This window comes from Coenobita brevimanus, chromosome 89 (assembly GCF_032717465.1).
Source record: "Coenobita brevimanus isolate Jiangsu-jjx chromosome 89, ASM3271746v2, whole genome shotgun sequence".
NCBI lineage: Eukaryota > Metazoa > Arthropoda > Malacostraca > Decapoda > Coenobitidae > Coenobita > Coenobita brevimanus.
This window is the reverse complement of record NC_137042.1, coordinates 667080-684456: the sequence shown is the minus strand read 5'-3', so window position 1 is coordinate 684456 and position 17377 is coordinate 667080.

Sequence of the window (17377 nt, the reverse complement as noted above, 5' to 3'; positions counted from 1 at the left end):
ATAATTTAGTTTTTTCTGACACTTAAAAAGTGCAAGTAAAATTGGATGAAACGTCACTTAAATGTGCTTTTAGAATAATGGCCTGGAATAAGATGTTACACACATTTACCATTCATACATTCATCAAATAACTAGCGATTCATATATGCCTGATCAACTTTTACCATTGAATGTACAGTACATAATTATGCTGTTAAACGTTTTACTCACTGTTCAAGTTGACTTAACAGATTCAATCAGAGAGCTATATTGTACAATAGTCCCTGTATGAGTCCTTTGCTAACAAATTATGTTCATGAACAAAAAGAAACGGAGTACTAGAACAACAGAAACCAACATGGCATTATGTGCTACGCCTCTGTATATTTTCATTGCTAAATAACATCTTCATTTTCATCATCACTTTCATCTAACACTATGGACTCTGTATTTTCACATTCTACCTCACTATCAAAGCAACTGCATTAATCTGTACACCTGAAGTCTGCACTTCTACAAGAACAATAGCCAGTGTAACAGTCAGAATTTTTACAGCCACACTTAACCAAATGAATCACTGCATGTGGTGCTGGTGGTTGGTCATAACTGGTTCCCATTCTTTACCATCAAACTTCCACCCATAACCTTCAGGTGATGGCAGTCTGGGACTGGTAATTCGATCTTGGTTCCACACCAATAACTGGTGATGTGTGCACAATATGGCCTCAAGGAGTACCTCAGAAGTTGGTGGGAGTTTTTCTGACTCAGCCGGCTTCTTCTTGAAAAAAAAAAAACACCATCTTAGGTCTTTCAGCCTCGAAATACGAGCCTTTGGAAGGTAAATTTGACAAACAAATTTCTCTATGGAGGTGAGTATTTCGTCTGTTGGTCGGTCACTAGTGCCTAGACTTGTCAGTGCTGATGGACGACCATCCTCTGCTTCCTGAAAAGCTTTCCAACAGCTAAGTTTCCCCTTGCCAGCAAAGCTACCTGTGTTATCTGCACCACTGAGTGCATGAAATGCTGGAAGGGCAGCAATTCTGTTTGGACCAAGTGCCTCAACAACTGGTCTCAAAGGGATCACTCTATGCTGCTGTCCCATTCCTGTCACAAATGATGTGTCTTGACACAGATCTGGATACCACCTGATAGTGAGAACAAACACGTCAGTATATGGGGAATGAACCTGCAGAGTTGTTGCACCTGATGCTGTTGCATCCGGAGCATGCAGCAGAAGTTTGGTGTCTGCCTCTTCTTGGTTGCTGTCAAGGAAGCTCATATCCCTGTGTGCGCCTTGACACTTGCTACGACAATCGACAATTACATTTCGCTGATTTTCAGCAGCTGCTGTCAGTAGTTTCTCTGCCACGTATGTTGTAAATTCATGCGTTGTTTGTATATGAGACAACAGCTTCTTCAAGGATATGCTGGCAATGTTTGTTGTGTCCGTTATATGATAATCGACTGGTGGTTGTCCTCCCTGCCTCCTTTCTCTAGTGGCCAGTTTCAGTGAGTTTTCTACATCATATCTGTCAAATATTAGGCGCAGCTCATCACAGTCACTGTATTTCTGTAAGATGTGTTCTGTAAATCTTTGTGCAAGCTCTGAACAGTGTCTCACTTCCTTTGGCTTTGCAAAAGCTTGGACTTCAGCCATTGCATGAGTAATGATTACTGTTTTCATTGGTCCTTCAGCTGTGCCATCATTCTTGCTGGTTGCACTGGTCACTGTTTCATTATTTTTTTTTTTTTAATAACAGAACAGAGGAAGGAAAAACAAATGAATAAAAAAAAAAAAAATACATGCACCAGATTACTCGTGTCCTCTGTTCATAAAATATCTGTAACAGTTAGACTTGAACAGCAGTAGGTTGAAGTCTGGAGGGAAACAACTCTGGGGAAGCGAGTTCCAGAGAGATGCAGTTCGGAGAATGAAAGATTTCTGATAGGCAGAAGTTCTGCAGTATGGCTGAGTGACATTCCAGTCATGAGTGCTGCCAGCTGCCCGTGTAGCACGAGGGAAGGCATGGAGAGGTGGCACCATGGATGCAACTTCGTCTGAGCATTTGCTATAGAAATATCTGTAAAATAACGCAAGGGAGGCAACATTCCTTCTTACTTGTAGGGGAGGTAGTTTATTAGTTATAGCAGGGTTATTAATAATTCGAACAGCTTTGTTCTGAATTTTGTCTATTTGTTTTAATGCAACCTCTCCACATCCACTCCACAAGGGTGAAGAGTATTCAAGCTGAGAGCGCACATGACTCTTATAAATTATAACTAACTGCTCTTCATTGAACAGTGAAGCATTGCACCATCGGGGGCAAACAGAGATCTGGGAACAACAGAAAATTCATATTTCTCCACTGCTTCTTCCAAGTTTATGTCAGGCCCAGCCTTGCAGACAACCAATAGCTTGCAAACAATGAACGATCCTGTTTCAGCTCAACGACTTTGTCACGAGTAGATATTCTTGTTTTCTTTACTGTACTTGTCCATGTAGCCAGCTTCTGTTTCTTCTTTGGGGCCCAGAAGTTTTCAGATGAACCTGTGATTCGCTTAGTAACAAATGTCTCAAACAATTGTTGTCCAATCTTATCTCGTTTGCAAAGATCCTGTTTGACATTTTCAGGCATGACTGATTTGGTAACCAAGTTGAGCAGCTCATCTGTATCTATTGTAAAGGGATTAGAAAAGCCTCTTAAAGTAGCTATTAGCTTCAGAACACTGTTCATGACGTTGCAATACAGTTGCAGAAAGTGCATGGTGCTCTGCTCTGGCAGAAGAAATCCAACCTGCCATATTCTGGGCCTCAGTGGCCAGTCTTGCCATCTCTGGTGACATGAAGAAAAATTTTGTCCTTGCACTTGGGTTGAGGGTAATTCCTATCAGACCCCCTGAAACCTAATACCTGTAAACATATATAAATAGAAGATAGAAATGGATGAGGTGTCTGAGACTAATTTTATGGTCAAGATGTACCGCTGAGAAAAATTCAAGGAAAATTTACTTTTTTTCCCCATACTTCTACCTTTATTTTTAAATTTTGATCCAGAATTCTCGATAATTTCTTTAAAAAATGGTGTAAAATTTCATTTCAGCATAGTCAAAAACATGTAATTTGATGAAAAGATCATGAGAATAGACCCATCCTGTCAGATTTTATCGGTATATTAAGAAATATCAGTTTCGCTTGGGGACCATTTTCAATATTCGCCACCATTTTGAATCTAACAATTTTTCAGACTGTCACCTTGGTTTTTCTTGTAGTTGACGATGTCCCTAAGACATCTAAACAGGTGCCATGCTTTCTTCAAAAAGTGCCCACAGGATTTCATATCTGCACATATGCACCTGCACTATAAGGGGAGTGTTAGGGAAAAAAAAGAGATGAGAAATGGACATGGGAAAGACTGAGGTAATCCGAAACAAAAAACAATTTTGAATTGACCATTATAAATGAATATCTAAAGAGTAGATAAAAACTAACAATGGAGGGTATATGCAGAGCAAAGTAAAAACAAAGAAAACCGTGAAGAATGGTTCACAGAACTGTGGAAAGACTTGAAATTAATAACAGGATGGACAATGAGAGACTGACTAGAAGAGTGTATGTGACTGGGGTGGAGGGGGAGAGGAGGCGTGAAAGAGCAAGGTTGATATGGCAGGGCTAAATGGAAAGATCCTTTTTATAAGAGTGGGGTGTGTGAGTTGGAGGAAGGGCAGCCATATCTCAGTGGACAGAGCGAAGTGGAGGTGAGACGTTTGTGGTTAATCCTTAAAATAAAGACAAAACGTGCAGATTCCTGGCATTTGCATTCTAATTTTTTCTATACACTTATATTTGCGCTTGGTACATACACAGCAGCTACTTGGAAGGACCAGTTTCACACATAAGATAGGCATATTCATTCAGGTTATGTAAACACCTGCCTGAGGGCACCATATTCCCACATAGTTGAACAGGCAGGCAAAGCAATCTGGCAGGGTGTAACACGCAGGGGTGGTGCTGTGAGAAAAGATGGCCACCGAGGCGGCAGCGTTGCGTAGCGGGTCAGCAAACAGTGCGTGAGTCCCAGCCATATGTTAGTGTCTCCTGTCCCTGCCCTGCCCTCCATCATCTCAGCCCCCATCAGCGTCTTTCATTCTTCAGCTCACTCACCAGGCCTTATTCAGTCTTTCTTAATCTCCCCAGCTTGTATTTTTCTTTATTTCTTAATGCCTTCACAACAGTGTCATTCTTTTTATAGTTCATGTTTCCGTCAGGCGATATAATTTCGCTCAAGTGAGACTGCTTGTAATTCATGAAGGTTAAATCGTGGCCCTTCCATTCCTGGTAGTCCCCCATAAACTGGCCTGGATATTAAATTACAATAGGATGAGTGCTAGAGAGAGATATTATGGCATAAAAACTTGAAAACCAAAGGTTTGGAGTGATTTCGATTCTGAAAGCAATCAGTATAGGTCAAGGTCACAACAGAAATAAAATAATCAGCCATTAGACCAGTTGGTGGGCGAGTGTGTTGGATACTGTGGGTGCATCTTGTCTGTTTAAAATTTGACTTGAATAATCTCCAAAACCAGTATTATCTCATCCCTTCTTTGATTATTAATGTATATAATCCAAGTCTACAGAAGCAGTTAGCATCATCACACTCTCCTTCAATTCTCACTCTCTCGTTTTCCACTTCTTTGTAGACAGTCACGTCCTTTCACGCTCCTCCTTCACTGTCTTGAACTTCTCTATAGTCTTCACCAATTATTACTTCGATCTCATAGGCACAAATGTTCTGTCTGTCTTTCCACTATTTTGTTTGACTTTATTCTGGTCATATGAAAATATATTTCATCATATATGAAACAGGGCTGGTAGATAAACAGGTAGACAAGTTGACCGATATCTTAATTAACACGTAGAAAGGTATAATATTATCTCCGTGGGAAAAGCCATGAATGCCTTGAAAATGTACAACACAGACAATTGATCAGGATGAGTACAATGTAAGAGCATCAGATTCTGCTCTGTGACTATGACCATCGACTGATTGCACGCAAGGCAGAAATATGTCATTCATGCCGGACCCTTAACCATTGCACCCAGTATGGTTTAAAGCGGATTAAAAATGAGTTGACCTTACCCTGTGACCTTGACATTTGACCTTTCCCAGTGACCCTGATCTTTGACTTATCAAACTCAAATTCCTTAAGCTTTGCTTTGCCCTGAACTTTTTTTTTTTAAGTTTGGTGAAAATTGGGTAAAATACAGTTGAAGTTGATCTTGTCATGTGACACTGACCTTTGACTCATTGTTAGCAGACACAACAGGTCAAACCATCGGCCGAAACTCAACCTTCCAACAAGTTTGGTGTAAATCAGATCAAGACTGTTTCAGTTTTTGTCTTCGCACACATACGCACAGGTTGAACTTTGACTATATTCAGTGATCTTGGTTTTTGATTGATTGCTGTCAAAATTACCCATTTTCTTCATGGGTATGTGGTCATAAATCATTATTTGATGTTTGTTTGGGTCAGGTTAAGTGGGGCTTCTTAATGAAAGGTACAGTATATGGCATGCCGTCTGAGGCTATACAAGTCTTGTTAATCTAATTCTACGGCAGTTTCAAATTAAACGCCATAACAAATGGATCTCTCACTGGAAGAACCCCAGTTAAGCCTCAGCACAATTGGTGAGCCAGTCTTATCTGATATTTTATGTGAATAGTTTATTTAACTGTTACTGCCATTAGCAATTTTCTGCCCTACAGAGCAAAGCAGAACCTTGTGTCTCTGATCTTCTGGAGTGGTTCAGATATTGTCAGTCTGTCTCCCATCAAACTCCTCTTGTGATCCTTGCAGTTATCATAAAATGCTTGGAGAGTACTAAGTGATTGCCTTCCCACCCTCCCTGTCGAGACAGAGCGAGGGGACCAGAAGTGCAAACTGGAAAGACGAAGTAGTCAGTAAAGCAAGAGAAAAGTATTTGATTGAGGGAAAGACGAAAGAGAAGCAAATCAAGAAGAGGGCAGAGATATTAAAGATAATGACGCCTCCAATTGGTTGACAATAGAATTGGGGATCCATGGGAGTCCTTATGCATGTCTACTCAACACAAGTGATGGTCAGGGTAGTGAACAGAGCTCAAGGAAATGATATCACAAGTTTCAGCATCTCCCATTGGCTAAGAACTTAAATGGTAAGGGGTTAGAGAAACAGGGAGGGAAGGAGCCATGAGTAGGGAAGGGTAGAGGGAGACACAGGGAGAGATGAGGTAAAGAAGGTATGAGGGATGTAATGGGGCAAGGAGAAAAGGGTTGAGGGAGGCAGAGAGACAAATGGAATGAGGAAGGCTGGGAGAGAAATATGACAGTATGCTTAAAGTCAATGTAGGGCCTTTTATACAGGCCCGAGTCCTGAATCAAATGAGAATGCTAAAAGTTTTAAGAAAGGGAAAATTTCCTTCAGACTGTAGATGTTACACAACTTTTAAGGGGAGGCATGCTATGGCTTTCACAAACCGTATATTAGGTTACTAGTAAAATAGTTCTGTACCTGCAAAAAACATAGCATAATGTAAATAATTTTTGTAAAAACATTTTAACATGCTAAAAAAACAATGCAAGTACATAATACAAATCAACTGTTACTTTTTAAAACTACTGAGATGTACCTTAAGGAGTAATAGGTCAAAGACAAACACAGGCCCCTAATCTGCACTAGTGGTGACATCTGGTGACAAACACTATCATTGTTTAAAGAGCAGTTAAAAGTAGGGTGAAATTGTCAAATTGACATGTTTAAACCACTTTAATACATTATCCACGTGATTCAACTGAATGTCGGGCATTCAGTCAATGTTACAGGTAATAATGTACAAGTTAATATCTGATATATAACAAGAATGCTACTGTTCTTAGCACATTGCCCAAACTACGTAGCATCGTGGCAGCATCAAATCATCTTAGCATTTTAATCTCAAACACTGCAAACTATATTTTTTTTCTAATACATTTTTAAATATTTTCCAGCAGCATATTATTTATAATACTTTGTAATTCAACCCCTAGAGGTCGGGCTATTTATACTGGGGGTTGTCCTTTCAGTACAGCCAATTTTGCCAAAATTGCTTGTTTTCAAACCTTAATATCTCGGAGACTATAACGGTTAGGGAAACAAATTAAAAACCATATTACTCATCAACGCTTCTTGCAAAACAAAGCATCCCCAGGTCGGTAGGTGATCGCGTCGATGGTGAAGGACGTGAAGAAGATTATTAACTTCTGGCATGCAAGGCAGGATTCATGTGTGTGGGCGCTGCCCCAACTTTGGCTCCACTCTCAACATGATAACTTCTCCATTACTCTCCATTACTAGATAAATTAGACAAAGCTGCATTCAAGGCACACCCTATGGCATTGTCACTAAGCCCTTTCGTAGTATCCTTCGAAAGAGGCTTGGCAGGGGTGGAAGAGGCAAGGGGTCTACATGAGGCAGGTAAGGAATCAGACGAGAGGTTTAAGAAAACTTTGACTGGCAAAGTCACAGAGACGACTGAGGTATGCTTGCCTCGGGTGGCAGTAGTCTGTCCCAACCCTTTGGCGATAAGATCAAATGGCGGCCACTTCAAACTATGGCGAGAAAACACTTGTGGTTATATCCGATACCCAGCGTCAGTGATTTGCAAATTTTCTACAGGATGTAACTAGTCCCTGGCAGGTAAAAGTATTAAGAAATAGGACCACCTTATTTTGCAGTTTTCTGCAGTTTTATCCTTACTGTTTTTTTGGGGGGATTCTTTAAGTATTATCCTATTACGATTTCAAATTTCAGTGTTTTTGTTTCTTTCAAATGAGTTGAAAACCATTTTAAAAAGCAGTGTTTGTTTGCATATCAGCACTCTCTCGAGGTGCACGAAGTCATGCAGACGCCACCTTAGAACGCCATTTTTGATCAAAATTACCCTTATTAGTGCATGTATTTCCAATCCTAACCTAAATTTTACTAACCTAACCCAACCTTATTTATCCTAACCTTACCTAACTATTTTAAGCTAACTTAACTAACTTACCCTAATCTAAGCTATCCTTTATGTAATCATATTTTCCTTGTTTACTGATGGACCCTCTTCATACTCGAAAGTGCACCTCTGCACAACTTATAGTCTCTGAATCAGTTCAAAGGCAGTTTTAAATTCTGTTTATTTTTTATAGTTGGTCCTGCATCTACTTAATGATTACCTAATTCTCATAACTCCAGGACTTGACGTCATATTCACAGCATAAGTACTGATTGAAAAGATATTTACTTGTAAACGCATATCAAGTGCACATACTGTACAAACAAATACTAAAATATATAAAAGTGCAAGGAAATCGTCTTGTTTTGTTGTTCACGAACATGGTCTTGACAAAGAATAGTCACGGCGACTCCCTAGGGGTTTTGCCTAAAGTGCGTCCGACATGCCAACTGTTCCTCAAGCAGGTAGGAATGGTCATTTAGGACTACCAACCGTCCCCTTTCCGTCAATGTTCTCTTAGCACACCATACAAAAAACTGAGGACTTAACTTTGTGCGTGAAGGGAACACAGTAGGTCCTCTACATTTGTGTTAAAACAAACGACAGATAACTTGAGGATACGAGGATTTACAATTCAGAGCCAGTGCCGATGACTGGCGCATGTTGCTGTTGCAGTTGCTTTCATAAATTCAAAATATTTTTTGTTTAACTTTAGCGAAGGGTGGGGGGCGGAGGGACGTTGGTTACAAGATTGTGACAACGTGAGTTAACTTTTACCTGGTCGTGGTGTAGTGGTATGCTGCCTGGCCCTCACCTGAGAGTCCCGGGTTCGATTCCCGGCATATTGGTAATTTCTCTGCTGATTTAACGAAGGTAAACGTTTACCTTCCAATATTCATTACATTTAACTTCAAGCAGTGCAGTTACTTAGAAACAGTGTTAGCTCACCCTTGTTGTAGCAGCCAAACAAATGTTACGTTGTTTTAAGCATTAGTCTGATCTTCGAGGCATAATAGGAGTGGAGCCAAATATCGATTATCAAATACAAAATCAGACAATCCTGCCCATTCTGATGCTAGAACCATGTCATTCTGCTATGTAGGCATCGAACATTAGTGTCCTTATGTCGGCTAAGTCTGTCATGATGAAGTTTGGGAGAATTCACAGCAAGAGCGCTGGACAATAGAGTGAAGGGGTTGAGGAGAGGTGGGAAACTAGGGAATAAAAATCAGAAATATGTAGAGTAAGATATGATGTCAGCTGTCTGTGCATAAGGCTTTGAAAGATGGGTTTAACTTTGTAAATGTTTGAGTGCGGCGACATAAGAAAATGTTATTTAATTAAAGCCATATTGGTGACAGACAAGGTGATTCACAGTCTTATTCCCGGAAAATTGATGGAAGACCCAAGTACTTCAATGTGAGTGCGATAGAGAATAGTGTGGCAAAAAGGAATATTAAAAGCGGCCATTCGTTTGATGATAGAGACACAGAACAGGCAACATAGCACAGAAGCTGAAGAAAAATTCGTATGAGGCTGTGCTAATATTCATGTTAATTTATGGGTGTTGGTCATTAGTGTGGTATGAGTAAGAAACAAGAGTGGAGAAATAGAAATGAGCTGTAAAGAGATATGCAAAGGTTGGACAGAATAGGGAAACTAGGAAATGAAGAACGATGTGAAGTAAGGAAGAGAGCTGTACATTGAAGAAAAGACTGTACACTTGGAATGGGTATATGAGGAGTCTCAGTGTGAGGAATGCTATGCCTATTGCAAAAAAATATTACCAGTCCCAGAGGCTGAGAAATAAAAACAGGTACTACAGGCAGGCGTACAGACAAGGAACCATTTCACACTTTCAATCATCCACTCTTGATCTGTCAAGGAAAATCCACCAAACCCACTCTGAACCACAAGCCTTTAACGTCATTAAAGCATTTTCTGGATTTCCCCTATTATTCAGTCATAATCTGATGCCTCTAAAACTTAGAACATAACTACACGCATAATCCCAAACATTACTTTGACCTGCACACACACACACACACACACACACACACACACACACACACACACACGTCCCTGATTACCAGGAAAAAGAGGTGCAGAGAAAAAGAACCTAACATATAAACTTTGCTTTGAATAATCGTCTCCCGACTGAAACTACACACTCTACTGAATGTCGTAATCCGATCTTGATTCGATCAGAAGGGTCGAGATTTGAAAGTCTAAACTTTAGTGACGTCGGTATGGGGTGATGTTGTTGAACTGAGTTTTACTACGTATCGGGACAACTGACGATATTACAGGTAAGAGGAAAATAACAATGACTGTAAAACTGGTATGTCGATATCTTCTTGCAGACATTCAGAAAAGACAAATAAGTGGAGGTTCTGATAAGGTAATGGGCATAAACACGTTACTCAGTTTCGTCCTTGGAACTTGGAAATACAGGAAAGGGTTAAGATTAGACAGATTTGGCAGCAGGTCTAGGGAAGATAAGGCTTATCTCATACAATAAGGGAAGTTCGTAGAAAACGGAAGTCTTGGTGAGAAGTGTAAGAAGAGAGGAGAAAATGAATATGGAAGAATACTAACACGACTATTCCGCGTACCTTACATAAACACAAGACATTAATTCATAACGTGGTAAATATCGGTCACAGTATGGCTACGTCATAGATGAATCGCTACATGACTGATTTGGGTCTGACAGGTTAAGCTTGAGTGGCTTTTCACCTCCTCTATTGGAGGTATGTGAATTTCGCGATACCTCCACGAATCTATATAACAAGGAGAGATGATGCCACCCAAAGCCAGCTCAGATCGAATGTATTTAAGTAACGTAACTGTGTTCAAACCCAAAATTACCACGTGCCATTTATTAACATTATGTGTTTTTTCGTTGATATCTTCGTCCATCCCATCTTTTGCGTCGGCGTCTCTCTACTGGTGAACATCGTCAGGTGAGAGAGTCATTTCTTCCTGACTGGTTTTTGCCGAATTGAAGATACAGTCTTTTCCTTTGGATGTTGCTGGGGTCCTGTCTTCTTGTTGAGGCGTCTCCCAAGGAGAGTCTTCATTGGTGCATTTTGTTTTTTATCTTGCCTGTCGTTTTGTTCTTGCAGTCACCGTAGCTGAAGTGGTGGTGAAATTTTCGGAATGGCTAGTGTAGGGAGACCATTACCTGCGAAGATCTTGGTCAGCATATCTGCAAGTTTTTATTGGCTTTCCCTGGAGTAGACTTGGTGCTGTTTCGGTGCACATGGTTATTAAGATTTTCCTGACTTCGTGTTGGTTTGACTGAAGTCTGTTTTCAAGTCTTCTGTATTTTGATTATACTGAATCCCTTACAGAACTTCACCAAGTCCAGATACATTGACTGCTTCTGCTCCTTGTCAACATCTGGCGATGTCAAACATCACTTCCTCGCCGCCTACAAGTGATTTGCCGATCTTGTTGGTACTCATCTTCGTGATGGCAGAGTGTAAGTGAATATCATAACACTTGCAACCCTGAGGGCACATTGATAATAATACGCCATATACTTTTACGCCAATAATATCTGCATGTCCCGCATATGCTCACCCCACTTACGCATAACTATCACTAGTCTCTCTCTCTCTCTCTCTCTCTCTCTCTCTCTCTCTCTCTCTCTCTCTCTCTCTCTCATCCCCACCACCCGATGACTCAGTTACAATCTTTCGGTCCCTGTAAACCTTTTTTTCACTGAGCCTGGCGGAGCTGGTGACTGTTGACGTGACTTCCGCTCTCATACCCAGCACAAGTAGATGCAGAAGAGGCACGTGAAGCACGTGGAATGTAGTGTGTGTAACTAGAAGTCCGTGCAACGGCCAGGGGACATAGTGGAGGGACCGATGACATGGTGGGATGGGGCAGAGTTGGGTGTAGAACAGGAATTTCGAGGGAACGGCCAAAAGGAGACTACAGTGGCAATGGACAACAGGATGGGGTCGGTTGGGTTGAGAAGGACTGGCGACAATATTGTTTAATATTCTCCAAATCCAGATGTCTGTTGTGCCTGAGATTCTGAAGAGTTCTCTGTTTTCTTCACGTTTACTGTGTGAAGCTAATGTTCTATTTACCAGGAAACCATAACGATTATCGAACATTTCTTACCGATATGAAATCCTTAACAATAAGTAAAAAGTCAGTGTAAAAAAAAAAACGTATGTTACTTTAAGTTTTTTGTTTACTAATTTATAAGCAATTAACGAGTATGAGTGTAAACAGATTATCTTAACAGCCTTAGATATGCATTTTCTCGTCTAAGGACATTTACTGAAAATTATGACTATAATATCACTAAACAGTGCGTGGAACAATATGCTGAAAATAATGAGTATTATAACACTAAACAGTGTGAGGAAATAAACGTCTCATTCATTCGTAATTACCCATGAGTATACTGATGTACCTGTGTGTGTAGACAGATGACTTCAAAACTCTAACTCACGTCTAGCTATTGGCTACTCACATGGGCAGTCATAACAAATCATACTCCAGGTGCAAAGAGGGGGCGTGGCTTTCTGGATTATGTTCTTGTTATTTGCTGTAATTACTTCGTTCACCTGCTAAACCATCTACCGAAATCCCTCATCCATTCTTTTTGTTTTTATCTTTCCTCAGTACATCTATGAACCTTTCGGCTTTAAAGAGCACCTTGTATTAACGACTTCTGAAACCATGACCTTAAACTCTCCTGCATTTAGTTTTGTTTCCTTGCCCTCTTAACACCCGAAATAATACTAACCAGTCGCTGTAGTTTACTCCTCCTCCCTCAGATGGACCTGTAAAATTTGTAGACATGAGAAAAGTTCTTGCAGTAAGAACACATTATACAGACATTAATATTTCATTCTCAGGCTGAAATCCTCAATAAACTATATCCTGCTGTTCATATCAGTGGTTTTCCTCCAGTGAATGCATACTAGATCGCTTTCGGAAGGCTGTTAGGCACGTCAAATATTGTAAAATGTTACATGCTTTCTTAGATCATTTATATATTGCATGCAACTTGTTTTCCTTCAAACTCTGACATGCAGTAATTTTACCAAAAAAAGAAATCTGATCTTAACTCCATCCTGTTGTTCATTAATTTAGATATTTACATTCTCTCATCATCTAGACCCATATTTTGTATTTTCTTCCATAACTGCTTTACCATTACCACAATGACCACAGTATGTTTGGTATGTAATGAATATCATGCTTCCTCATTTTACCCACTAGCTACTCCCCTATGCTTTATGACATAGTCTTATTTACGTTCATTAGCACAATTTTGATCCCTCCACCAATACGGTAGCATGTAGCAACGCACTTTTACCCATTTCTTTGTTCAAATGTCGAATGCAAGAGTGAACTGATTCTTTTAGTCTTTCATGTATACGGCAAGTTATCTATGGAAATGGCTTCTCGGTCTTTATTACTCTCTACATACGATACCTAGTCCTTTAAATTCATATGTCCAGGCATCTTGAAGGAAACGTTTCTTTAATTTTTTTTTTTTCTGGAAACACCGACTTGCAATATTCTAGCCTTCGGTACCTTGTTTCCTGTGTTAGAAGGAATAATTTACTTTTGATTGTGCAATTATGTGTTCGATCTATCTTTCATCCAGCAGCTTACTGTCCTATCGTCAGTGTTATGGCTTGAGGCAAGGATTATCAGTCGTGACATTCACTGCCACAATGACCAGTTGCTCTTCCTGAGTGAATGTGAGGAGAAAATCTCAGCATTTTCTCGGATGTAAATGCTTGTAGAACACAGCTGTCTGAGCGCCTTAACCCATTAGACCACCAGGCCTATCTTGGGCTACATACCGTACTACTTCCATCCAACATGGTAAATGTTTGCAGGTTGCCACAGGAAACCGTCCAGCTTGTCTCTCAGCACAGTTACTAGAACGTTGTACAGCCGGTAACGTTTCCGCCTGGGCCACCCAATAGCGAGGTATGGCAGATGTGGCAGGAGTGTGTGTGTGTTGGTTCGTTTGTACATACTCAAAAAATATTTGGATCATCAAATCTCTCACTCCGTTGTGAAAATGACGCGGTATGCGAGTTCATTCCGTAGATGGTGTTGTGTGGATGTGGGGGGGGGGGGGAGAGGGAAGTGAGGGAGGATGTCTCAGGAATTAGGTGGGAAAGGTAAAGGACAGGGTAGGCGACGGAACTGGGGAACTGACAGCTAAATTGTTCATATCGGCCATGATAATAGCCTGTCAGTCAATATTTGAGGATCGTTTCAAGTTAACAACACTCTTTATTCCTAACAACACTAAAACAATGATTTATTACTGTATTTGTATGTCACCCGTTACAATATATTCCACGAATTTTGGAATTCCTCCATAAGTTCTCTCTCTCTCTCTCTCTCTCTCTCTCTCTCTCTCTCTCTCTCTCTCTCTCTCTTTCTCCGGTCATCAAGTGATTAGTACATAACATTATCAGCAGAGTAAAGAGGAATGTGTTTAATTTGACTCTAAGGTCACTTGCCCATACAACATTTGGACACAACAAAGAGACCAATATCCCAGTATCCAAACAATAAATACGTTTAATGATGAGTTATGCAAGCCCTGCTTGGGCTTCTAACCTCACCAAAACACACTACAACACTCTATAGACGATACAAAACAAGGCCCTAAAATTATTCACAGGCTGCACAGCTACTACACTCACAGACCACCTACACCAAGAAACGAAAGTCCTCAGTCAAAGGTCATCTAGACTTGTGAAGCACACAAATTCTTGCCGCATCCTTCACAAACCGACACCATCCACTACACTACATTTTTTTTTTCTTGTCCGACTCTGGGCAAAGGCTTCAGAGCCTATTTCTCGGGGGCAGTGACCTATCCCAAGGTCCAGTAGTCCTCCTACACCTCCACATGTCACCACTTTGGCGCTAACACCCACCATCCATATTGAATACATGCTAGGGCTGTCTCATACAGGATTGGTGTATAGGTATTAGCGGGGGTATTTTTACGACATGTCGGCGGGTCATCTGGTAGATCAGGAAAGTCTGCTTTTTAGGAAATTCAAATCCTTAAACTGTTCCCTGCCCTAGCCGGGATTCGATCCTGGGTCCATTAGGACTGCAGGCCGCCTTTCTGCTGATTCAGCCACCGCCTCCCCCAGCACATTCTTACACACCAAGGAACATCAAAGTAACAACTAGCACACGATACCATAAACAAATCCTGTCATCTCTCCCCCCTCACCCGCCTCGAACCAGCTTCCAGAGGCAAATCAGTGCTCAGATCACTCGCCGCTCCATTCAGTCACTTAAAGACAACACACAGCTGCATGCACGGCCTCTTGATCCACCCTTCTGAATTCTACCTCCCTCGTGAGGACAGGGTTCATCTGGCCAGGCTAAGATGTGAGCATCATCCAGCCCTCTTGAGTTATCAGAAGAGGCTGGATGACTCCGTCGATGACGCCTGTCCAGGATGCAACGCAGCACCCCATACTATTAAGCACATAATGGAAGATTGCATTGCACACAATCGATTGTGCCAGCAACACAACATACACTCACTGAGAGCTCTCTGGGAAAGCCCGGTCTCAGTTATGGCCTTCCTTAAAGACTCGGGGCTGTTCGGCCAGACTGCCTAGGAAACAATTACTACTAGTATTACAATGATCCCGATCCAGGCATGTGTTTTACTCGGCTTCAAGCGTGGTTATGGTTCGTACTAAGTGAAATTGGAATGGGTGTTCAAGCCTTTTTGTTGTGTGATTCGTTTGACTCATACGTGCTACAAATATAAGCAAATATTATATATTTACTGTACATGTAAGAAATAAGCTTCGTGAAATGTCACGTATATGACAGCAAGTAATGTCTCTTTAGTTTCATTCATATACTGTGGCTTATTCAACGTCTATTTCTTCCGGGTTTGACAATGAAGAAAGTGTTTTTTCAGCAAAAATTTCCCACAGTTTTTTTTACGTCGCCACAGTGTTAATTAGGGAGCCAACTCTTTAATTAAGGTGAACATTATTTTTATCCCGGCGTCCCCTTCCTCCTCCCATTATTTTCCCTTCCTCCAGTAAAGAAAAATGGTAAAAAAAATAATGTTGACAATCTGTGGGGAGGTATATGGACATTTATTAATAGTAGGTGAGGGTGGCCACCATCCTTTCACACGATAAAATGTAACTTCACCGAGTGACAACCAAAATGGATTTTTGTAAAGCAGGAAACCATTTATTACATTGGTTAATAACAAATTATTCAACAAATGGACACCTGGTAGGTCAGTGGCTTGACACTACAGTCGAATGTGGCACATAAAGCTAAATCCAAGGGATGATACGGCTATACTATTCCCATAATAGCATTCAGGTGCATACTCTTGCCTTAAATGTGTGGAGTGGGTAGCTTTACTTGGACAATGTTATGTTTCTGAGGGGTCGATAAATGATGTTATGATGTTGATGATGAAAACTGAACTTTGAATAATATAGGCCAGAAAGGATTGAAAGGGATTTGCTAGATTAATATATTGATCGATTACATGAACAGATCCTAACAACGTTATGTCAAAGTGCACTGCCGTCAAATATCAAGTAAAATGTTAAAATAAAGACGCACACACACGCTCACACACACACACACACACACGAAAAGATAGGACAAATATGCCATTTCCAGTGGAGTTCAAAATCGTAGGAATGGTTTGTTGTTGTTATTGTCCATTAAGTCACACCCAGTTGAGTCTAAACTGGAAGGTGTAACTGGTCATTGTAACTGAGAGGAATAGTTTGTTATTGTTATGGTCGATTGAAAAACATCCAGTTGAGTCCAGATTGGTAGGTATAATTGGTTTTTGTTGTAGTCGGTCTTAATCTGCTACAGAGCCGGGGGGGATCCTGGGAGCACTCTCTCCCCTTCGACGGCCCTGGGATACTATCGTATCCGTAGCAGTATCAAACATTTCTCCTGTAAGACTATGTATTTCCCCTTTCAGGTACTTGAATGAGTTATAGTGACAGTGATATGTTTTTTTTAATGTCTTAAGCCCCTGTCACACATACACGACTCAAGGGCGACCGCGGCACGACTCAAGGTCGTGTCCTAATTGGTTCCCATGCCTCCCAACTGGCCCTGAGTCTGCTCTGCTCACAACTATATCACAACTGCCTCATGACCGCGTCACGACTGCCTCACAACCGGTCGTTATGTCCTCAAGAATGTGACAGGATTGCGAGGTGACCGTGAGGCAATGGAGCTACAAGTCTTCAAATTTGAAATTTAACGGATTTTTGTCAGCCACGATCGTGACACGACCGCCCACGAATGCAACAAGACTGCCTTATGCATTTGGGGAATTCATCACGACCAC